The sequence below is a fragment of the Uranotaenia lowii genome, chromosome 1 (assembly GCF_029784155.1).
Source record: "Uranotaenia lowii strain MFRU-FL chromosome 1, ASM2978415v1, whole genome shotgun sequence".
NCBI classification, from domain to species: domain Eukaryota; kingdom Metazoa; phylum Arthropoda; class Insecta; order Diptera; family Culicidae; genus Uranotaenia; species Uranotaenia lowii.
Genome location: NC_073691.1, coordinates 25,891,900 through 25,900,107, shown reverse-complemented (window position 1 = coordinate 25,900,107; position 8,208 = coordinate 25,891,900).

The window sequence follows — 8,208 nt, the reverse complement described above, 5'->3', positions numbered from 1 at the left end:
TCAATTAATATTTTTATCGAAGCGTTTGGTGTCGTTCAATTAGTGGGAAGAGCATTTGTATAAATTGACATTTCAAAATCCCAACGATTCGGTAAATTAATCAGCAATTATGTCGTGTGAAAATGTTAGTGAAATGCCTCTATCCTAAAATAACAAGTTCAATAGAATAAATTTATGCTTTTTATCATTAAAACTTCTTATCTTAGCTATTATTAACATCTTAAGAGAGAATTGAAGATCCTTAAACAGATTTGGTAAAGTTTTTTCTATAGCTGAACTACCTCCATAGTATTGCAACCCCTACTTTTGTTTTCTCACAATTATAAAAGGCCAGAAAACAGAAATTTGCCAAAAACATAAATAGGCGCATTTATCCTGCAAGGTTTGACAGCAGTTATAATAATATCGTTTTCTTGAAAACTGAAGGACTATATAGTGTCAATAGTTTTTGGACACTTATTCACAAATCAGTTTTCTGCTTAATAGGAAACATTCTCTCGAATCATGTGAAAGTGAATGCGTTGTACAACAAGAGTGACAAGAATAAAAAAAGCCTTTTGAAGTTGGAATGGGAAATGGAAAAAAAGGGAGACACCCAGAGGTAAGAAGGTCATTGAATGGGTGTGGAGATAGTCAGAGTGTTAAGTTCGAGACAATTTGGTAGGTTGTAGATTTAATTCCCAGTTATGATGGGTAGTTAAGATTTTATAATTGTTGTTAAATAATTGCATAATTACGAACGTTCAATCAGTTGCCAATACACGGATGCCGGAATACCTGTAGTAAATGAATTACACTAAAAATGTTATCCGTTTTCAACTGGTTGTGTACCTGATAGATTCGTTCATCAAAAATATACTAACAGAGACACGTAATTCATTCACTACAGAACAGCTCACATGAAGCCATGGTACCGGATATGATGTTCGTGACATTGGAGATTTGCCGAACTTTAATATCTAAAAAATGTTAATGAGCACATATTTACTTAGGCAAAACTACGGTGAATACGTGCACCCATGGTGGATTTGCAACATACATATAATAGAGGCAAAAAGCCGGTTTCTCCCCTACAAACGGCATTATTATCTGTGGAAATTAGGTTTTTGGAAGCCATTGAAGTTTAAAAGTGTTGCATGATGCTCCAATGGATGTTAGCTTGTAACTTGTAAAATGTATCTTTTTTAAGAAGGTGCACACTTGAGCTGAGATGTCTCAAAAATTTATTTTTGATTTGTTGGAAATTTTGATGCGAAGCGTTTTTATAAACAAACTGATCCCATAAAGTGGCAGCTCGTTTGATTTTCTCTCAAAAGCTTACAGGAACTTTTCCCCAAAACATGTCATCCCGAAGGGAACTGATATGCAAATCACCGCAACTCACACATGTTCTTAACGATGAAAACACAACTTTTATGAGAATTTTTATGTTCAAGTGTGTAACCGTTGACAAAATTTCGAGCAAAATAAGAAAAAAAAAAACGATTCAGCAAAACGTAGTTTTGCATATACAAACATACATTTCCCTGGCAGCAGAAACCTCTTGAAAGGACCCACACGTTGTTGATCCACTTTCCTGTCTCATTTCCATCAACAACATCCATGTGTACTCGGCTCCCTGTATGACACAATATTGAATAACAAATCAGCCTGGCAGCCACACCGGGGTCCCCATCTGTTGAATGTGTCCATTCCGTTCCATTTCGAGAGGACTCCAGCAAGGAGATTCCAGCATCCTTGGCGCTGCTACCGAAAATTTCGCCAAACTTACACATTTGCTCTTCACGGTTCCCGGAACAATGTCGTAAACTGTCGGCGCTGTCATAAATGGCACATGGCAAAGATGTGATCCCGGCAGGCCAGCTAAGGCGCGCATGGCGACAACCTGAATGGACCACCGACCGAAACAAGAACGACGAAAACCGCACATCCCATAAAACTTGACTTCGAATGGGCGGCCGCTTTCTAGTAGCAAACTTGTGTCATCGTCGATTTACTTGGACCGGAAAACATCATGCTGCTCCACCATCATCCGGGACTGTGTAGAGGCATCTGGGGTATTTAAGAGAAACTTTCTCGAAATGATGCGGTCGGTACAGGTTTACTGTTGTAGACTTACTGGAAAGTGATCTTACTTTCCGGAATGACGAGTCCCAGTGGAGGTGTTGAGAGCTGGATTGAAATCTTAAATATTAAGTTTAAGAGTTTTTAAGTCACAAATGATGTTTAACAGTAAACGTAAAGATCAAGTGTAAAGATAACTTCCATTAAACGTGATGCAAAAATCAGTGACGTAACTTGAACGTCATTCAACGTTACTGCTTCAAATAATTGAACACAGATTGCTTTCTGCTAGAAGTTGACATCTTATACTTTGATTTTTTTCCAATGTGACCTTTGCGCACTATGGCATGTGGACTTGATGTGACACCTTTACCGGATGCCCTATCCAGATAGAGACTGCTCTCTTCATATTTAAAGGAATAATAGCTAAAAAAAAAGGTGACGCCTTTCCAAAAACCAAGTATATACCGCTGTAGGACTCAGGTTGAGACTCATTCGTAATTTCCGGCAACCACCAATTTATCGAATGTCTACTTGAAACCATTGAAAGTATCTTTCAACTGCAACTTTACTAACAATCACACAAATGCAGACTTTTTCTGTCGTCTCGGATTTGTTGGACTATCATTTTTACAGATATACTTTTTTTTAAAAATCAACTGTCCTCCATAGTGCCTCTTTGCTAATAACCTACAGCGTCCATTAGAAAAATAAAACATTCAATGTATAATATCTCCCTGGCTTTTGATTTATTTCTTCCATGTCTAAGCCTTGAAATTCCCTCGCCTACGCTTATCTTGAGTGTTTACTCAGAAGAAATATGGCCTCAATCAAAGTTAAATTTCAACGTGAAGTGAACCAGGAAACAGCAGCAACGGTGGCTCCAGAGAGCTCGTCGTTCATAAAATCTCATCAGACATCCATGAGTATTTGAAATTTTGAAACAAAATTGAGTACCCCCTTCAATTTATGACTAAAACTTGTGTTTCATATTAACACTGATCCGCTCTTAATTGGAAGATTGGCGGCTTGTTTCTTTATTCAGGCGCATCCAAGTATAAAATATTCTTCTGAGGGCCTCAATGAATGCATGAAATCTTCAATTTTGCATCATTACTTTTTTTTTAAAGGACGTACTCTAAAAGCCCAGACAAAAAAACTCTTTGATAAGATCTTGATTGTCAATTTGACACACCTCGCTTGCAATCGATATATCTCTCTAGATTGTGATTTGTGAAAAAGCTATAGTTTGAGAAACCAAATATAGCTCGAATTAGTTTTTCAGACAATTTTCAGCTTTACCGCTCCAGTTTTTCGTTATGCAAAGTATAGGATAAAACATCCGAAAAAATGCTCCAGAAACCGACTGTACATGAGCTAAGGAATACTAAAAAAAAAGTTCACTTAGTGTTAAAGAAAACTGAAGTTAGAACTGAACGGATGTTAAGTCTGTTACGCTAACTAGCTTAACGTTGCTTAAAAGTGTTTTTTTTTATTTTCCTCAGATCAAGACCACATAAAAGGTAAATAAGTGGTTTTAAATCCGTATTTTTCACTCAATGTACCGTCAAAATTGCTTAAGTCACAGTAAATGAATTTTGAAAATTGGGTAGGAAAGTTGACATTATTTGATACATTTCGCATCTTTAGATTGTCAAAATACGGAACAGATTTTTGACGAATTTTTGAAGCTATCAGTTTTCCGAACGTTTATTTAGAACCTTTATATAAAGAAATGAGAATGGTTAACAAAATTTTTTGAAAAGGTAATATCTCCAAAATTCTTTTAAAAAAACCGGAATAAAATTTTTTGATTATCATAAAAATAAAGCCTGGTGCTTGTTTTCTAACTGCGTCATTCAGGAGTATCAGCTCTAACAGTGATCAATCGGAATTTCAATAATTGTCTTTGAAAAATAATTTTAAAAAGCGTTCAAAAAATATTGTGTACCTATGTACATATAAGAGATTTTTTCTTTTGAGTTTTTTTTATAAAAAATGGTTTTTTAAATTATTTTTCATACAAAAGAAAAATAAAACCATGTTTTTCGAAAATAATATGTTTCTTCTATATTTTATCCTGAAAAAAGCCGTGACTAAAGTAAGAAGGGATCATGATAAACATGATGACATAAACAAATTCTATTGGAGTTTAATGTCAATCAAAAAAGAATTGTTTTTCCCAATCGCCCTTATAAATATTTTTATATCTTGTGTTGAAGTAAAAAAATCAGTTAATTTTATTTGATAAAAAAAAATCATTACTTTCATATCTAAACAAAAGTGGTTTGAAAAATTCAGAAATTCAGTTTCCAGGAAATTTTGGTTCCCAACTTTCTTAAAATCTCTGAAAAAACAAGAAGATTTTTTTCAAAGATTTTTAAAAGTTTTAAATATTTCGACTCTATCAATTTGATTCAATTCCTCTGGGAGAACTTTTTAAACGCTTTGTGTTTTTTACTGTTTTCTGTTCTACGAATTTTTCAGTAGTATAGACTCTATTTCTCATAACTCTAAAGTTGTTGACGAAAGTCTGCTCCTAATCTGTAAAATATTTCATTAAATGCATTTGAACTTTATTGATTCACTTACTGACCCGGTGTGCTTTGCTAGACCTTCAAAAATTGATAGAAATTTAATTTAAGATTAATTCTTGTTTTCTTAAATATTCTTTTCTGTTTTCAAAACCTGTCCAAAAATTTTATTTTCAATCATTATTTTGTTTCTGAAAATAAGACTCGGTCTTTATTTGTTCATAAGTTCCTAAATCTTGCCACAATTAAAGTTTAACTTGTATAAAACTTTCTCCCAAGCCAAATTTTGATTCCATTTTCTAGATCAATTTCCAAGCAATTTAAAATAAAGCTAAGAGTTTAATAATCAAGAAAAAAAATTCTAGTACCCCATTTTCTTCTAAGCAAAGTTTGCTCGATAATTGCTCCAGTTAATAAAACAAAGTACGGCTGCACCCTCTCCTTTTTCAAGCTTCCCACTGAAAAGAAAGCAGAATTCTTAAATTCGTATTTTCATATACTTTCTTATGATAAATTTGACCCCATTTGCTTGAAATATACTCGAGTTATGCAGTAATTCATTTTTGAATAAATATATGGACTTTCTGAGCCGATTTTATATCTGATAAGATATTTAAATTTTTTTTTAAGATTTATTTCTATAGAAAATGGTTAATTTTTTTCTGTTGTTGTCATAAATTGGGCAGTTGTTTTATTTGTTTAACCTCAGCATTTTAAAACATTGAGGATTCCTTCAAACATGACCGTTGAAAACGATAAATTGAAAAATCGATTGGACAAATCCGGAGTTTTTGAAATATAATGCTTTGTTATTTTTTTTAATTATTTATAATGTCTTTTCTTTTGACTAAATATAATAGGCAAATTTAATCTTGAATTATTTTTAACAGCTACACTCTTTCAAAAAAATCGAATGTTTTGTCGTTAAAATTTGTGTTTTCATTATCTTCTATTAGTTTTCAGTAAGGCATTGGCGATTTGCACTATGAATTAAAAAACTAAAAAAAAAACAATGGCTTTAGGGTCAAATGAAAAACTCAAAAATTTGGCATTTGGTCATGGAACTCAGTTTTGAATCCAATTCTTACGTTTTAAATAACTTTTCAAAATACATTGTATTTGCTTTCATTTTTAAAATTATTTTTTCTCTAGTTTTGGCAATTTTGACAATTCTGACAATTTTGACAATTTTGACAATTTTGACAATTTTGACAATTTTGACAATTTTGACAATTTTGACAATTTTGACAATTTTGACAATTTTGACAATTTTGACAATTCTGGCAATTTTGACAATTTTGACAATTTTAACAATTTTGACAATTTTGACAATTTTGACAATTTTGACAATTTTGACAATTTTGACAATTTTGACAATTTTGACAATTTTGACAATTTTGACAATTTTGACAATTTTGACAATTTTGACAATTTTGACAATTTTGACAATTTTGACAATTTTGACAATTTTGACAATTTTGACAATTTTGACAATTTTGACAATTTTGACAATTTTGACAATTTTGACAATTTTGACAATTTTGACAATTTTGACAATTTTGACAATTTTGACAATTTTGACAATTTTGACAATTTTGACAATTTTGACAATTTTGACAATTTTGACAATTTTGACAATTTTGACAATTTTGACAATTTTGACAATTTTGGCAATTTTGACAATTTTGACAATTTTGACAATTTTGACAATTTTGACAATTTTGACAATTTTGACAATTTTGACAATTTTGACAATTTTGACAATTTTGACAATTATGACGATTTTGAATATTTTGAATAGAAATTCAAATCAATGAAAAATTTTCAAAATTTCTAATCATATTAAATAAGAAACATTAATCTTAACAGTTTTATTAGAAATTTATTCTGAATTTGATTGTTAATGAAAATAAATATTTAAAATTTGTATTTTTGAATCAAAGTTAAATAAGAAACATTAATCTTAACAGTGTTATTAAAAATTCACTCTTGTTTCTTGTTTATTGAAATTTTTTATCGTTAATCAAAATAAATATTGAAAATTTGTATTTTTGAATCTGGAATTCAATTTTTGCTAGAACGTTGAGTTTTGAACTGGATTTTCGTTGATCTTGATTTTGTTTTTCTTGTAGATCGAGTTCAAGTGGATATATTCTTAATTTTTTTTTGTGGTTGATGAATTGAATCTTATATCTGATATCTGGTACAAAACTTTTTTAGCACTTTCTGTGTCTTGTTTACACTTTTCTCTATACCTTAATGTTTAAAAATCTTTTATGGCATGTTTTTTTGTACTCAAATGTTTTAAAATTCTTTCTAAATTTAAGTGCTTGGTGATATTGATGAATATTAACCTTTTCCTGACGTTTGAAATTGAGAGTTGGACCTTATATCAATTATGTGTCCTACATAACTAACCTTTTAAAAAATTCCTTCAACCACTGAGCATGATAGGTAGAGGTGTGGATTTATTAAAGTTCCCTAACTCTCCAATCCCTGCATAACATCTTCCAAAAATCAACAAAAAATTAAGCTGATATTTTACCAATCATATGACTTTCTAGTAGCCTTACCAAAGCTTATCAAAAATAATTTGGTGATTTATTTATGGATATGGGTTGCCATTTATTTTTATTGAATCAAATTGAAATAAAAAAATTAATTTGCAAATTCCACAAAAACATCATCACATTAGCTCTCCGTTGTGTTTTTTCGCGCGAAAACGAACACAACCAAATAATTGCATGCAAATCGGATGAACTCTTTAAGAGTTATTTGAGTTCGCACATATCTATGCCTCGATTTTTAAACATCATATTATCAAAATTTATTTTTTTTTACTCAGTGCTAATATCTGGTTTAAAACTTTCTTTTTTTTTAAATCTTGGTTTAAATTTTTCTGGAGACTAAAGTTCTCATTTTCTATGCTTCTCGTGTTCGAAGTATTCGATTTCAAAATTTTTGATCCAATTTGGTCAAAATCCAGGAACTACTCGACAAAAATTTAAAAAAATAACATCTGTATCATTTTTTGTTTCATCGAAACACATCAGCTAATGTTGAATTGTATTTTAAGCTGCTAGAGTAAAGTTGCCAGACTTTTTTCAGCACGTATCCTGGCCTGGCAATTTTAGCTTAGCTAGCTTAGCTTGATTGACTACCCACATCCACCTTTGAACTATGGAACCCGAAATACTTCATCTTGAATTTATTTATCATTAGGTGATTCCATTTTTGCTTCCACATTACTTTTAATGCATTTCAAACTCCATTGTCGCAGGCGTGGCTCAGTAGAACGAATTCCACATCGCCAATGGTTGCTACTCCGTGATTGACCGAGGTTATCAGTTTTGCTCAAAAGTCAAAAGAATGGTGCTTGGGATTAGCAGCTCATCCTCAATGCACAAAACAGATGCTCTCTCTTTGAACATCAATAACGGCGCCGGCCACGTCCTAGTAGTCAATGGATAGATTGGAAAAGGTAGAAAGGGATGAAAGATCAATTTTGTGCTTTAGGACCTAGGTTACCACTGCATCCTAGCAAAATAATTTCAAGTTGGAGGTTTGGGAAAAAAGGACATGAGCAGGATACACTTTTGACTAGTGTAAT